The sequence below is a fragment of the Mustela lutreola genome, chromosome 2 (assembly GCF_030435805.1).
Source record: "Mustela lutreola isolate mMusLut2 chromosome 2, mMusLut2.pri, whole genome shotgun sequence".
In the NCBI taxonomy this organism is placed as follows: domain Eukaryota; kingdom Metazoa; phylum Chordata; class Mammalia; order Carnivora; family Mustelidae; genus Mustela; species Mustela lutreola.
Genome location: NC_081291.1, coordinates 9,432,088 through 9,446,006, shown reverse-complemented (window position 1 = coordinate 9,446,006; position 13,919 = coordinate 9,432,088). Strand labels below are relative to the sequence as shown.

At 44.1% G+C, this 13,919-nt stretch overlaps 1 protein-coding gene across 8 annotated transcripts in view; it reads left to right on the top strand.

Annotated features, from left to right (window-relative positions):
* Positions 1 to 13,919, top strand: part of CACNA1A (calcium voltage-gated channel subunit alpha1 A) — a 286,734-nt gene that overhangs the window by 114,131 nt on the left and 158,684 nt on the right. The window lies entirely within an intron of this gene.

The window sequence follows — 13,919 nt, the reverse complement described above, 5'->3', positions numbered from 1 at the left end:
TGGTCCTTTTGTCTCACTTGGGGATGCCTTTATTCCAAGCTGGTCTTGATTTCTAGCTGGTAAATGTTTGTTGAGGACTTCTGAGTGTAATGGTTTATGGAAGGGCTATGGAGAAAACCAAGCTAGATAAGGTACAGTGACCGTCTTAGAAGAGTTTTTGGATCTGTATATAGCATGCCACAGTTGAAAGGTGAGTGTGTATACACTTTCCATGAAGGACCCTCTGTATAAGGTAACACTAGCTGTTACAACAACAATAAAAGAAACTGGGTAATATTTCACACATAACAGAAATTTATTTCTCACTCATTGAAAGTCCAAAACAGTTGTTCCTTGTTGGCAGGGCTCTCTCCTTCAAGCAGTAATTGAGGGAACCCAGGCCCTTGCCACATTGTGACTCCTCATTGTTGACTCACAGCTTCCAAGAACTCTGTGCTTGTCTACACCAAACCACGGAAGAGAAATGAGCACACAAAGTGGTACTAGGAAGGTTTTATGGGCCTGGCAGAGGCCTCTTCCTTTGCTGTTCTTTTGGCTAGAATTTATTCACATGACACACATCACTGCAGGGGAAGCTGAGAAACATTTGACTGTGCTTAGAAGAAAGGAAGGTGGATTTGCTGAGTAGCGAGTCAGGCTCTTTCAGGGACCCCAAAGTTCTGTAACAGATGTCAGCATAGACATTACCATTTTGTGCTCATTTCTGGCTCCTCTGCCCACCCACTCTTCTCCTCCAAGATAAGACTGGCTTGTCTTCCAAGACCCCTATTCATTGCTCATAGTTCCCCTCTGTGGGGGTCATAGCTGTCTTCTGTGGTGTCACAGTTCTCTGTGAGGTCACAGCTGTCCTCTGTGGGATTACAGCTGTTCTCTGTGGGGTCACAGTTCTCCTTGGGGGTCACAGCTGTCCTCTGTGGAGTTCCAGCTCCCCTCTGTGGGGTCACAGCTCCCTTGTATGGGGTCACAGCTCTCCTCTGTGGGGTCACAGCCATCCTCTTTGGGGTTGTAATTCTCTTCGAGGATCAAATTTCTCCTCTAGGCTCTGTTTCAGAGCCCGTCTCTCCTGGCAGATGTCATGGGTCTTAGCACCCATGCTGTGGTGGCTGTGCTCCTGCAATTCAGGTTTTGAGCACATTTGTTGTTTCAGAGCAATGTTGCTTTTCCCAAAAAGAGCTTTGTCATATTGGGCTGTTTTGGTAGAGGCATTCAGATTTGAGTAGTCTGTTGTGGGTACCCTGGGCTAGCTCTAGTGGGCTTGAGTGCTCCCTGAGGGTCCTCTGTTTCTTGTTCGCATAGTTCTGTGGCTTGGGACCTTGGCAAGTTCCAAGAACATGTTGTGATATTGGGCATCTTTTTCTTACCTTAGTAGGAAACTTGTCTGTGAAACATCCTAATAGCTGACTTTGTTATTGTTGTTGTTAAAAGTATGTAACAAAGGGGTGCCTGGGTGCCTCTGGCCATTAAGCATCTGACTCTGGATTTGGGCTTGGGTCCTGATCTCAGGGTTATGGGATCAGGCTCCACATTCAGTGTGGAGTTGGCTTGAGATGCACTCTTTCTCCCTCTCCCTTTGCTCCACCCTACCACAGTCGTGCTCCCCTCCCTTGCGTGAAGCATTGAGTGTTATATACAAACAATGAATCATGGAACATTCCATCAAAAACTAATGATGTTTGGAGGGAGACAAACCATAAGTGACTCTTAATCTCACAAAACAAACTGAGGGTTGCCGGGGGGAGGGGGTTGGGGAGAAGGGGGTGGGATTATGGACATTGGGGAGGGTATGTGATTTGGTGAGTGCTGTGAAGTGTGTAAACCTGGTGATTCACAGACCTGGGGATAAAAATATATGTTTATAAAAAAATATATGTTTATAAAAAATAAAAAATTAAAAAAAAAAAACTAATGATGTACTGTATGGTGACTAACATAATATAATAAAAAATTAAAATAAATCTTTTTTTTTAAGTGCAAAACAAACTATTCAGACATTCAAAAAATAGAGAATAATATAACAAATATTCATGTATACAAATACCCATTCAATGAATATTTTTTGCACACTTATGTGCCAGGTTCTGAGACACAGCAGTGAACAAAACAGATAAAAGTCCCTCCTTTTGTGCAACAGATAGTCAAGTGGTGAAGAAAAACTAAATGAATGAATGAATGAATGAATAAATATCTAGTGTGTTAGGTGGCAGTGAGGGCTACAGAGAAACAATCAACAGAGAAGACATGCTATGAGCAGGAGGACTGGAAAACTGGGAAGACTTTATTGGGAAGGCAGTATTTGAATGAAAACCTGAAGGAGGTGAGTAAATGAGCTAAAGGAGGAAAGTGCCACGCAGAGGGAATAGCACATTCAAAGGTGCTGAGGCTGGACTGTGTCTGATACGTTTGATGAACAGTGAGAAAGCCAGAGTGGCTGGAACAGAGTGAGGGAGAGAGTGGAAGAGGTGAGGACAGGTAGGTGATGGAACAACAGCCTACCATCGGAATGAAAACTTTCTTTTTCTTTTTTTTAAAGATTTGTTTATTTACTTGGGGGAATGGGGAGAAAGAGAGAGCTTGTGAGGGGGGGTGGAGGGGCAGAGGGAGAGGGAGAGAGAAACTCAAGCAGACTCCACGATGAGTGTGAAGGCTGACACAGGGCTCTATCCAACAATCTTGAGATCATGACCTGAGCTAAAACCAAGAGTTGGACGCTCAATCAACTGAGCCACCCAGGCGCCCCCAAATGAAATCTTTCTCTTACAGTGTAAGTCCCCTGTGTTCTCTTCCCTGTCCTTGTTTCTTTCTCTTCCTGGTGCAGAAACACTTCCTGAGTTTTGTGTTTAGCATTTCCAGTTATGTATTTGCCCTTTTATATATGTGTAAATAAGGGTATAGGAAATATGTAGTATCTGCTTTATATTTTGACAACATAAATATATGAGAAATATAAGTAGTGCATTCTTACACAGTTTTAGGTTTCTGTGTAAACATTTCCTTCTACAGCCTTCCTTCTGCACTCACCACGAGATTAATGTGATTGACAAGACTAGGTCTCATTCATCCATTTTCCCTGCTGCATCGTATTCTGCAGTATGAGTATTCTACCATGTATTTATCTTTTTGGGTTGTTTCCAGCTTTGGGCTATTTTGAACCAAGCTGTCCCCTCACTCTTGCCAGTGGATTTCTCTAGGGCAATCTACCTGGGATTGGAACTGCTGAGTTGTGTACTCTGTGCATCCTTGGCTTCATGAGGCATTGCCAAATAGCTCTGCAAAGTGGTTGTGCCAATTTATACTCCCTGGGGGCTGACTTTTGCTGGCAGGGGCCGGCTTGACCTTGCTGGCAGGAAGAAGCCTTAAAATCCTTGTGTTTTTTGTTTTTTTGTTTTTTATAACATGGTTCTTGGAATATCAGAGAAGCTCGTATGCCATTCAGCATATCATAAGTCTCAATCAATGGTCATTAAGTTGAAAGGCGGATGTGTGATAAATTAGTTAGCCACTTGGGTATTTGCATTTGCTTTTTGGTTACAACAACGTGATCTTTTCCCTAGTTTTTTGACATCTGATGAGGCCCTAGAGGAGAAATTTTTTATCGGAGATAGGTCCTGAGGATGAGAGCATTAGAATTAATGGGATTCATGGATCCTCTGAAATTGCATGCAAAAATTATGTGTGTATGTGTATTTTTCTGGTCTGTAGTTTTCATTAGATTCTTAGGGGGTCCTGCTCCTAACACCACAAGGAGCCGCCATTCTGTTCCTTTCTTACCCCTTTTCCTTTCCCTCTGCATTTTTCCTGCCTTCCTTTCTCCTGCTTGGCTCCCTGTTGCTTCTCCCATAATTGGCGACCCTTCTTTACTGTCTAGTGGTTCTATATCCTTCAAATCAAGCACATAACTCAAATTTCATTACTTCAAATTCCAGTGGGCTGTTTGGTCTCCCATTGGGCTGCAAGCAAGGAACAGAGAGTAGGGACTGCAAGCCCTGCAAACTCAGCTTTCTGTGCAATGGCACTGCCAAGCAAAGGCGGTGCACTCTTAGTTCTGCATTCCAGGGGGAGGGGATGTGAGGGTATTAATCTGACAACATGGCCCTAATGAGCACTTTTTGATTAACTCATTGTCTTCTCACATTTCTAAGCAAACCGCAGCATTAAAACACCATTCATTTTTTCATGGATTAATAGGGTTCTTGCCTTCTTCTTTTGTAAAATTTGGCAGGAAATATCATACCAATGGAGTCTGGTTTGTTCTGTGTAGTTCAAGGCCTCAGAGAAATTCTAACTTTGCAATTTTATCAAACCCCTTTGAAGTGGGCTTCTATTGTATTTGAAGGTCTGATCGTTAAATTGAAATCGTGTAAGAGGAGGATTTCAGAAGCTTGGCTGTATTTCTGGGATGACAGAGCTTTGACTGTAGTGCTCAAATATATATATGAACATCTGGGAGGTCAAATAATGCAATTGTGCATGTTAACAAAGGAGATTGTGGACATGACCAGGGTAGGGATGAATACAGTTGTTTTTGTGCTCATAGGCTTAGCCCTGTACCTGGCATAGTTGCTCAGTAAAATAAATGGCTGCAAAGCTGTAATACTTCTGAGATACAGAGTGTTCAGGAAAATGTACTAAGCTGTTTATGGAAATGGGGATCATTGCATCGATATAGCTAAATAGCCTGGGAGTCTATGACAGATACTCTGATACTCAGGTAAGGCATGGGACAGATGAACTCTCGGTCCTTGCCAACTCTGACATTTCATGACTCTGTAAAAATTATTCCATTTTGGAAGGTCCTACCAGCTACTCCAGGCTTTGGACAGTTTTTTTGAGGATCAGAACTGAAGAAAATACCCAGCTACTGGGGGACCATCAGGAAAGGACGGCTTTGCTTTCATAGCATCACTGAATTTTAGGACTCAATGGACTCTGGCAGGTCCAACCCTTTATTTCACTCACAAGAGAGTTAAGACACAGAGGGCTAAGTTATTTGCCCAAACTCAAGTTACACTGAGATAATGGCAAATCAGGAAACTTCTGAATCAGAATCTGTGTTCATGTCAAGGAGCCTAGAACCCCAGTTTGGGGGCAGTGAGAGTGGTATAATATAATGCCCCGCTGAGTTTCTGCCATCAGAGCCTTGCATTTTCCTTCCTTCTGTCCAAGTATCCAGCTATAGCCCCTTTCCAGAGAGATAGAAAGGGCGTCTCAGATAGTAATCCCAGTTCCCCCTTACACAGCTGAAGAAACTGGGGTCCAACAGAGTCAGAATGACTTGACCAGAGTCACACACCTCACACTGTCTTCCCTTTGATCAATTTAACAAACACATATCACCAATCTTCACTCTCTCCTCCTTCCTTCACCTCCACGTTGCTGTTCTGAGTTGCCTGAAAATAAAAACAGCATTCTAAACACAACAACAACAACAAAACCCAATTGGCACTCTAACTCAGGAGACCAACTAACAGCTCCTGTAAATACCAGCTGCATTTTATTTTAACTTCTGTCTGCATTAATTCCCCCCCCGCCCCGCATTCCACCGTGGATCAGTCATCCTGGGTATCCTAAGAATTCCCTACCATGGCACAAATGCTTCTTATCATTCAGAGTTTTATCCTTGAGAGAGCATTGATCTTTTTATTGTTCAAAAGTGTTTGGTGTCATGATATTTGCTGAACTGTGTTCCACCAGGAGCAGCCTCACTTCCTAACAGCAGGAGGTAGCTTCTCCATCTTGTAATATGGTGATGGTGATAATAATGTTGTTGGCTGCCATGCTTGTTATTCCCATTATTTATTAAGCATTTACTATGTGCCAGCACTATTAACAATTTTATGTGTATTATCACATTTCAGTTCCGCAAGCCTTTTGTAGAGATGAATCTGAGGCTCAGAGAGCCTCAGGGATCCTCCAGCTAATAAAGGGTGGATCAGGATCTCAACCACTCTACTGGGACCATGCCCTAAAACTAGGATAACCTGAAGCCCAAGTTAAATTCGAAGAGCCATATTCACCACAGTATCCCTATGAACATAATACCTGTTACTAGTAACAGTGGCAACATTGACAAATTAGAACTTAGAAGGCACTTTATATGTTCAGGTGATCTTTATAGCCCTCTGAATTAAGTACCACTATTACTCCCACTTTACAGTTGAAGAAACCAAGGTTCAAAGAGACTAAACACCTTGCCCAATGTCATCTACCTCATAAGTGGTAGATCTAGGATTTGAACTCCTTAGATCTGGAGATAGAATCCATATTCTTGAGTCCTACACCATTTCTTTAAAATGAAGTTTTTCAGGAAAGTCAGGAGGATCTTTATTTTGCTTTCCCATCTTGGACTCTATGACAGCAGGGGAAAAAAATGGGCAGAAGAGATGTCCACACATGGAAGACTGGCCCAGGCTAATGGTTAAGACTTGGGCTTCAGAGTTGGAAGGATCTCTGCCAGTGATGAACTCGAGAACGTGCATGTATCCCTCCAAACCTCAGTTTTCTCACCTGGAAAAAGGGATAGCATCTGCCTCTTTGGGCTGTGGTAGGGATTAGAAAGGCAACATTGTAGCCAACACCGTGAACTGAGCCCCTGGACCGTTCTGAGTTCTTCATAAATGGGAGTTGGTGAATTGAAGGGAAAGAAATTAGAACATACTCCTTTGGAGGTGTGTGGTAGATCCTGCAAATGTCCCACTCCATATTTGTCCTGCTCACCTCTGAGTTTACGTCTCCTGGGCAGTTCCCATGCAAGCTAACCTCCTTGTACCTCCAGTACCAAAGGAGGTACCTCCTTGTACCTTGTAACCTCCAGTACCCCCTTGTACCTCTCATTTTTCTGCATCTCTGCTGGAGGGTCTTCTCCAGACTTGCAGGAGTTTGTTCAGCCACATGACAGACATTTAACACCCCCAGAAGCAGCCCCTTAACCAGTGAGAAAGGGAGTCCATGTGTAAATAGGCCTGGCTTCTCTGTTCCTCGGTGAGACTTGGAGGTGTGTTCTACCTCTCAAAGGGCCTTCCACAGGATTGAATACTAGTTTCTCACAATGATACCCATTCATCAGCGCTCCCTTTACCGATTTCATGCTTTCTAGTTTATCCCTTTTAATTCCATGGATCATCTCCCAAAAGTGCTTGTCTTGGAGCCATAATAGCTTGAAGCCTAGCAGGTTAGAGATTTCAGCACCCCGGACAGCGCACAGCACACTTCAGATAAAGACTTCCTCCTTTCTCCCTCCGATTGGAGTGGGGAGGGACTGAGTGAGGACCAGATGGCCAGGTGACATTGCTCCATACTGCGCTTCTTGGCCAGTTTCCTTGTGTGGCTGGAGAAGACCTTGCCATCCATCTCTCAGCAGGTTTAGGGGCTGATCGAGGTCTTGTCCTCTTGAATTGCTATGACAAACACCAGCCTGCCTCCAGAGAGACATCTGGCCACTGCCTCTACAGTTTGCAGGGCTAAATGACTCCTCTCTTCGCACCAGGGCAGGGAGGCGGCTGCCTGGCGGGCAGAGGAAATCTCAGCGGAACGGGAAGCAAGTGGGTGCCTGGGGCTGAGAAAGAGGCTGCCAAATGAGAGACACTGTGCTTTGCTTTATGCAGGAGGAGCTACAGGCATTGGAGATGCTCTGTTGTTACAGAGGTTGTAGAAAGTGGACAGTCCCCTCTCTGGGCAGGACCTGGGCCTAACCCAGAGATGACAAGTTCTCACCTTCAATGGGGTCATGTAATAGAATGGTAAAACTGAGGCTTGGGGGGCGGAGTATAGGAATATCAAAGCCCCATTTTTCTTTATTTCTCTGGCTATGATGAGCTTTTTGGTTTTGTCTGCCAATCTTAAAGGTTTAAATACCTTCAGTACCAATGTTCCCCAAACTTAAGTCTTCTGCCCAGAGCTCTCTTGCAGTCTCCACATGGGGAGGAGTCCACAGACATCTCACAGTCATGATGTCCAAAACTGAACTCCTGGGCATCCTTCTCATATTTCCCTTCCTGTCTTTTTATATCATTGGATGGCAGCTCCATCCTTCCAGGGGCTCTGGCTAAAAATCTTGACACCTTCTCCCTTGTGGTCAATCCTTTTGCAAATTCTGTAGGTTCTGTCTTTTTCTACCTCCCCTGCCACTACCTGAGCTGAGCCATCATCATCTCTCAGCCTTGATGGAGCAGGCTGTACCTAGATCTCTTTGCTTCTGCCCTCCTCCCCTACAGCCTGTTATCAGCACACACAGCCAGAAGGATCCTTTTAACACATAAATTAGATCAAATCACTCTTCTGCTCACATCTTTCTCATGGTTCTTGTCTCACTCAGTGTAAAAGCCAAAGTCCTCAGCACAGCCCACAAGGACCTGCATGATCTACCCCATCACCTCCCACCCTCATCAGTAGCCACCCCCAATCACTTGGCACCAGCGGCTCTGGGCTCCTCACTGCTCCTTGAACACTTCAGACATGTTTCCACCTCAGGGCCCTTGCACTTGCAGTGCCCTATACCTGGTATGCTTTTCTCAATCCATTTCCTCATCTTTAAGACTTTACACCAATGTCCCCTGGCTCCTTATCTACAATTCCAACACTTTTCACACTTCGTGTCCTCTTTCTTCTATTTAGATTTTTTTCTGTGTTCTTGCCACTTTCCGACAAACTATGTATTTTACTTCATTTTCTGCCAGTCTCCTCCACTAGGTAAGTTCCCTGCAGACAGGGATTTGGTTTCTTCTGCTCTTGGTGCTATTCCCCCATACCTAGAATAGCACCTGGCACACAGGAGGTGCTCAATAAATGTTTTTGACAGAACAACTGAATTGATGGTACCTATAACCTGCCAATATGGAGGGAAGTCTCAGTGTCCAATAAACTAAGGCACAGAAGCCCCTTCCCAAGTGCCCCTGCATTTCGCCTGGTCTAGATCAGATGGTGCAGTTTTGGAGGGCAGTTGGAAGTGTCAACTTAACTATCATATGTACTGTGGCTATGATAAGTCTGCCCATTTGCTGTTATCCTGCCCTAGGAATTATGGCGTGTCTTATGCGTTGAGTTCTCAATGGACTAAAACCAACTTTGTTAGCTACCTTGCAATAACAAAGTGGCACAAGAATGAACAGGATTGTGTGGAAGGGGGTGTGGTCTGAGCAGGGTCTGAGCATTCTCAGGCCTACTGTATAAAGTTGTGCAGGTTGCACACTGAATCAGACAGCTGGAGTGTATTTTCTAAGTGTTTAACTCGTCTACATGTAAACTTCTTTCGGAGACATCACAGGCAAAAAAGTATCAAATAATTGATGCCCGGGAGTCCCTTCCACCCTAAGAAGCTTTGATTTTAGGAGTCACTTTTTTTGTGTGGTGCTGAAGAGACATGGTTGGTGTCGAAGGTTATGGGTTGTTTTGTTTTCACTCTTCACAGGCATATTTGGAGGCCACCCACAGAATTTTAGGACATGAAACAGGCAGTAGAAACAGGCAGAAAGGAAACTGAAAACTCTAAAGTCCTGCTCTGGGTGCTAAAATGTGGCTGGTACTCCTTTCCTTTGCTTTACATTAGTATGCCAGGGATGTGAAGTTGAATCATTATAATATTGAGTGGACAGGAGGAATCAGACTGAGAGGTCTTTGTAAATTAGACCGATGAGTTTTGATTCATAGGAAATAGCCCTGGATGTTTTCAAAGCAGAAACTGCAAAGTGTGTAGCAGAACTGCATTCTATGCACATCTGACTTATACAAAATCATTGTTATGTAATTGGCACCTATAGAAAAAGAAAAAAGATGAATATAATAATTAAATTGTGTGGTCATTTCTACCTGCCATCGCATTTAGTGAGTTTTTTTTCCCAAGGAATGAGTATGATTCATGTTCTTCCTAGAGCCTAGTACCTCAGCTAGGAATGTTTTCTCTTCAAGTAAAAGAAGAGACATCTAGAAGGGGCTTTAGTATGAAGGAGATGTTTTTGTTACCTGATTTAGAAATCCACAAATCTGTAGGTGAGGATTAATTGAATGGCTCAGTGATGTCTTCCTACCCACCTCAGTGAGTTGAATTTTTACCTCATGATTTGTTGCCCCAAGGTGGCAAAATGGCTGCCACATCTCATCCTCTTATGGCTCATTCAAAAGCAGGAAAATAATGACAAGGAGAGAAAACTCTCACTGGAGGCTTTTCATTTTTATCTAGGAGAAACAAATCTTGCCCAGAAGTTCCCCCAGAAGGTTTCCCTCCACATCTGATTGGCTATACCCGGGGCACAAGACCATTTCCAGCTTCAGGGCAGACCAGAAACATGCATGTCTGGTATATTTGCCATTTTCTGGAAGGCTAGTTCTGCTTGTAAGAAAGATGGGGGAGAAGGAAATGGCTGTTGGGACAGTTAGAGGTATCTGTCAAATAAAGCATACTATTCACATTCTTTTATATCACATATTACTGTCCACATTATACATGCTTATTACTGCCCAGGCTTAAATGTGCAAAACTATCCATATTGTACTTTATGGATGATTTAAAGTTTTGTCAAAGGTGTTTTTTGAGTCTGCAATTTTTTCCTTGTGCACTTACTTCAGAATCAGAACTTAACTCTCCCACGTAAGACAGAACATCACTTTGTGGATGTGAATTCACATTCCTGGTTCTCATGCTCAGAGGATGTGTGACTTCTGGCACATGATTTACTCTTCATCTTTATTTTACTCATCTGGTAGATGAGACTCATATTAATACTTACCTCATTGGGTTGAGGTGAAGATCAGATGGATAATTTTTAGCAATAAAATGTAGTCAAGAGGAGGGAGAGAGGAAGGAGGATTCCTGTGGTGGAGCCAGTCCTAGAATAGAGGTGAGTCCATGTCTGGGATGATTTTGGATGATAATGGAAATAGGAAGGGAAGGATGGATTTAAGGACACTTTCCTAGAAAAGAAAAAAAACATTCCAGAGCATGATAATCAACGGACTGTTGACTGGTATCCTGCTAGTGCCGTTGCAAGAGCACAGGGTGCTTCTAGGGAGAACTTATTTCAGTCGTGTTGAGGTTCCTGTAAGACATCAAAGTAGAAAAGTCATTTAGACAGATATAGGTAACAGTTAAAGTCGGCCTGGCCTGCCTGGTCTTGAGAGTCATCCACAAAGAGGTTGGTTAAGCCTGAAAAGTGCCTGAGTTCTAAAGGTGTGGTGCTATAAGGGACAGGAACAGGGGGTCAGGGGAGGGCCAGCACTGAGGGACCAGAGAGGAAAAGGAAACAGAAGGTTCAGGGGACAGGTAGTTAGGAAGAGGCAAGCCACAGTCAGCCACATCAGTTGCAGCTAAATAGAGGAGAAAGTTTACATTAGGAGGAAAAGAGTGACTCTAAAGAGTTGTCCTAGGGGGAATGGGGACACATGACATCTTGGTGGCAAAGGTCTGATTGAAAAGCGAAGGAAGGAGGAAAAGCTTTGGTAGTTTCTACCATCTGCACCAGGGTTTGAGGATTGAGTAAACTCATTTGAGAACTAGCTTGATTTCCTTAGTCTTTTTCCTCTCCTTCACAAAAGTTTTTTTGTTTTGTTTTGTTTTGTTTTTGTTGTTGCTATTGTTGTTGTTTTATTAGGAGAGTGAAATGCTGGGCATGTTTAGAAAGATGAAGAAAATGGGTATCACATATTGTTACGTATCTCTTGCCAAATAAAATTCTAGTTACATCATACTGGAACATCCAGACAGATCTTCCTGAAATGGGGAAGGTACATTTGGGGTGGTTTCACTTAGTGACATATAGGAAATTCGCTTGAGAGGCTCTGTCCTGTAGAACTAGGATATGATGCACCAGGCAGCAGAAATTGAGGTTCAACCTGGTGTGACTTCTCAGTAGTGATATGTCTGGTGAATTTTGGTTTTGGAAGTGAGTCCTACATCAAAAAGGACTTGGGTATTAGAGGGCTAGCGTTGCAACCTTGCTTTGCCAGTCAGCTCCTCCTTGTGTGGGCAACTCTAGAAACGAGGGCAGCCAGTACGTACACACACATAGTTAGTGCTGTGGGCTCAGGAGTTTGAACAGATTCAACACACAGCTCCATTCCCAAGTCGTGTGACCTTGGGCAGGTGGCTCTGCCACCCTGAGATCTTAGCTCACTCACCTGGAAAACAGGGTATCATGCCCTATCTTGTAGAGTTATTTGAAAGGTTTAATGAGCTTGTGTCTGACATGTGGTAGGGTGGGTTTATGGATGGTATTTACAGAAGGATGGTTTGAAGAGAAAGGAAGAAGGGGTTTGGTGCTTCTGTGGGCCTCAGCTTCCTCATCTGTGAAATGGGAAGACGAGCTGTACCTACCACAAAAGGTAGGATTCCACGAGATAATACATGTAAAACACTTAAAAACTGGCACAGAATAAGTGCTCAGTGCTGTTAGCTATTCTAACACTAATAACTGTAATTATAATGATGATAATAATTATGAGTGCTTCTCCAGGCCCAGTTCCACAGACCGGTTAGTCTGCTGTAGAGAACATTGGCTCCTGATAATTTGGCATGCAACATCTAACCCCCTCTTCCAATCTGGGGAGAGCACCCCTTTGTGCGTAGTACTCCTGGATCACACTTGCTCACAAACCAAAGGTTTCAGGAAGAGGGAGTCGTCCTCTCTCCAGACCTTGGTAATCAGGGCGTGTGATTCAAACTCAACCAATCACACACTCCCTGACCAAGGAACTGGAAAGCAGAATGTTTGAAACATGAAGGGATGGTCTGGGTTCCTTCCTAGCAGCCTGCTACCGTGGGGATTGTTGGTCTGGCTGCATTGCTCTGGCCCACTCTCCAAGTCCCCTCCTCTGGATTCCAGCTGATTATCTGAGCTTCCTAAAAAATTTTTGGTGTTTGCAATACAGAACTCAAATTGATGCTGGGACAAAGATTTGAAGGCAAGTAGCCTGTTTGTAGATCCCAGGAGACACAGATGGAGACTAGAGGGGTGAGATAGTGAAGAGAAGACAGTCAATAAAGTTTACATTAGGCAATGAGTTAGTGCCACTTGCAACTGGTGCTTGCTTCATCTCTCTGGAGAACTTTGGGAGGCAGGTAGCACACGCCCCTCAGAGTCAACTCACATATGGAGTGATGGCACTGGGCTGGGAGATCCTCCTGGGGCATGGGCTCCCTTGCTCTCCTGTTTTGCCCTGCACTCAGACTGAGCATGCTTCTGTGTCCAGAACATCCTAGATGTTCAGAATGAGCAATGTGGGACACAGGCATAGCACCGACAGTGTCTGTCTTGATGGCTACTCTTAGCTGGTTCTGCCGTGAGTTGTCGCTCAACTCCTTGGCTTTCCTGGTGAAGCATTTTGGGGGTCAGTTCATCTTTAGTCTGCATCAACGAAAGGAAAACAAAGCTCACCCTCTTGGCCTCATATGGGGAGTGAGAACAATGGCTCTGTAGGGAAAGGATAAAGGAAGGGCAGCTGAAAGCCAGATCCTCAACCTTTGGGGAGTTTGGGCTTCAGTGATACTCTAGAGACAGAGGACTCTCTCCCTGGCATGATGGGCACGGGACTTCTGTGCAGAGAAGAATAGAGATCAGAGTGAATAATAGGAATAGAATGTTGAAGCAGAGGAGCCAAATAAGATCCAGGTGGGATCCAGGGTCCGGGACTGGGGATGAGTTAGCAACATTTTGCATTGTCTTTAGCTGGCAGCAATGAGTAGAATTTGTTCCAGAAAGGCACAAATGAACAAACTGGTCTTCTCTCACTATGAGGTGAGAATTGCATTAGCAGGGTAATCTCGCCACTGAGGATGGCACAGCAACGCATGTGTTCACACCTGAATAAAGAAAAAGTGCGGTTCCTATGTTCCTATTGTGGAGTCTTGTGTGGCTCAGAAATGGCAAGTAACAGAAGATCCAACCTGTGGTGGCTTAAACAAATGGCGGCTTATTTTTTGTCATGTTACAAAA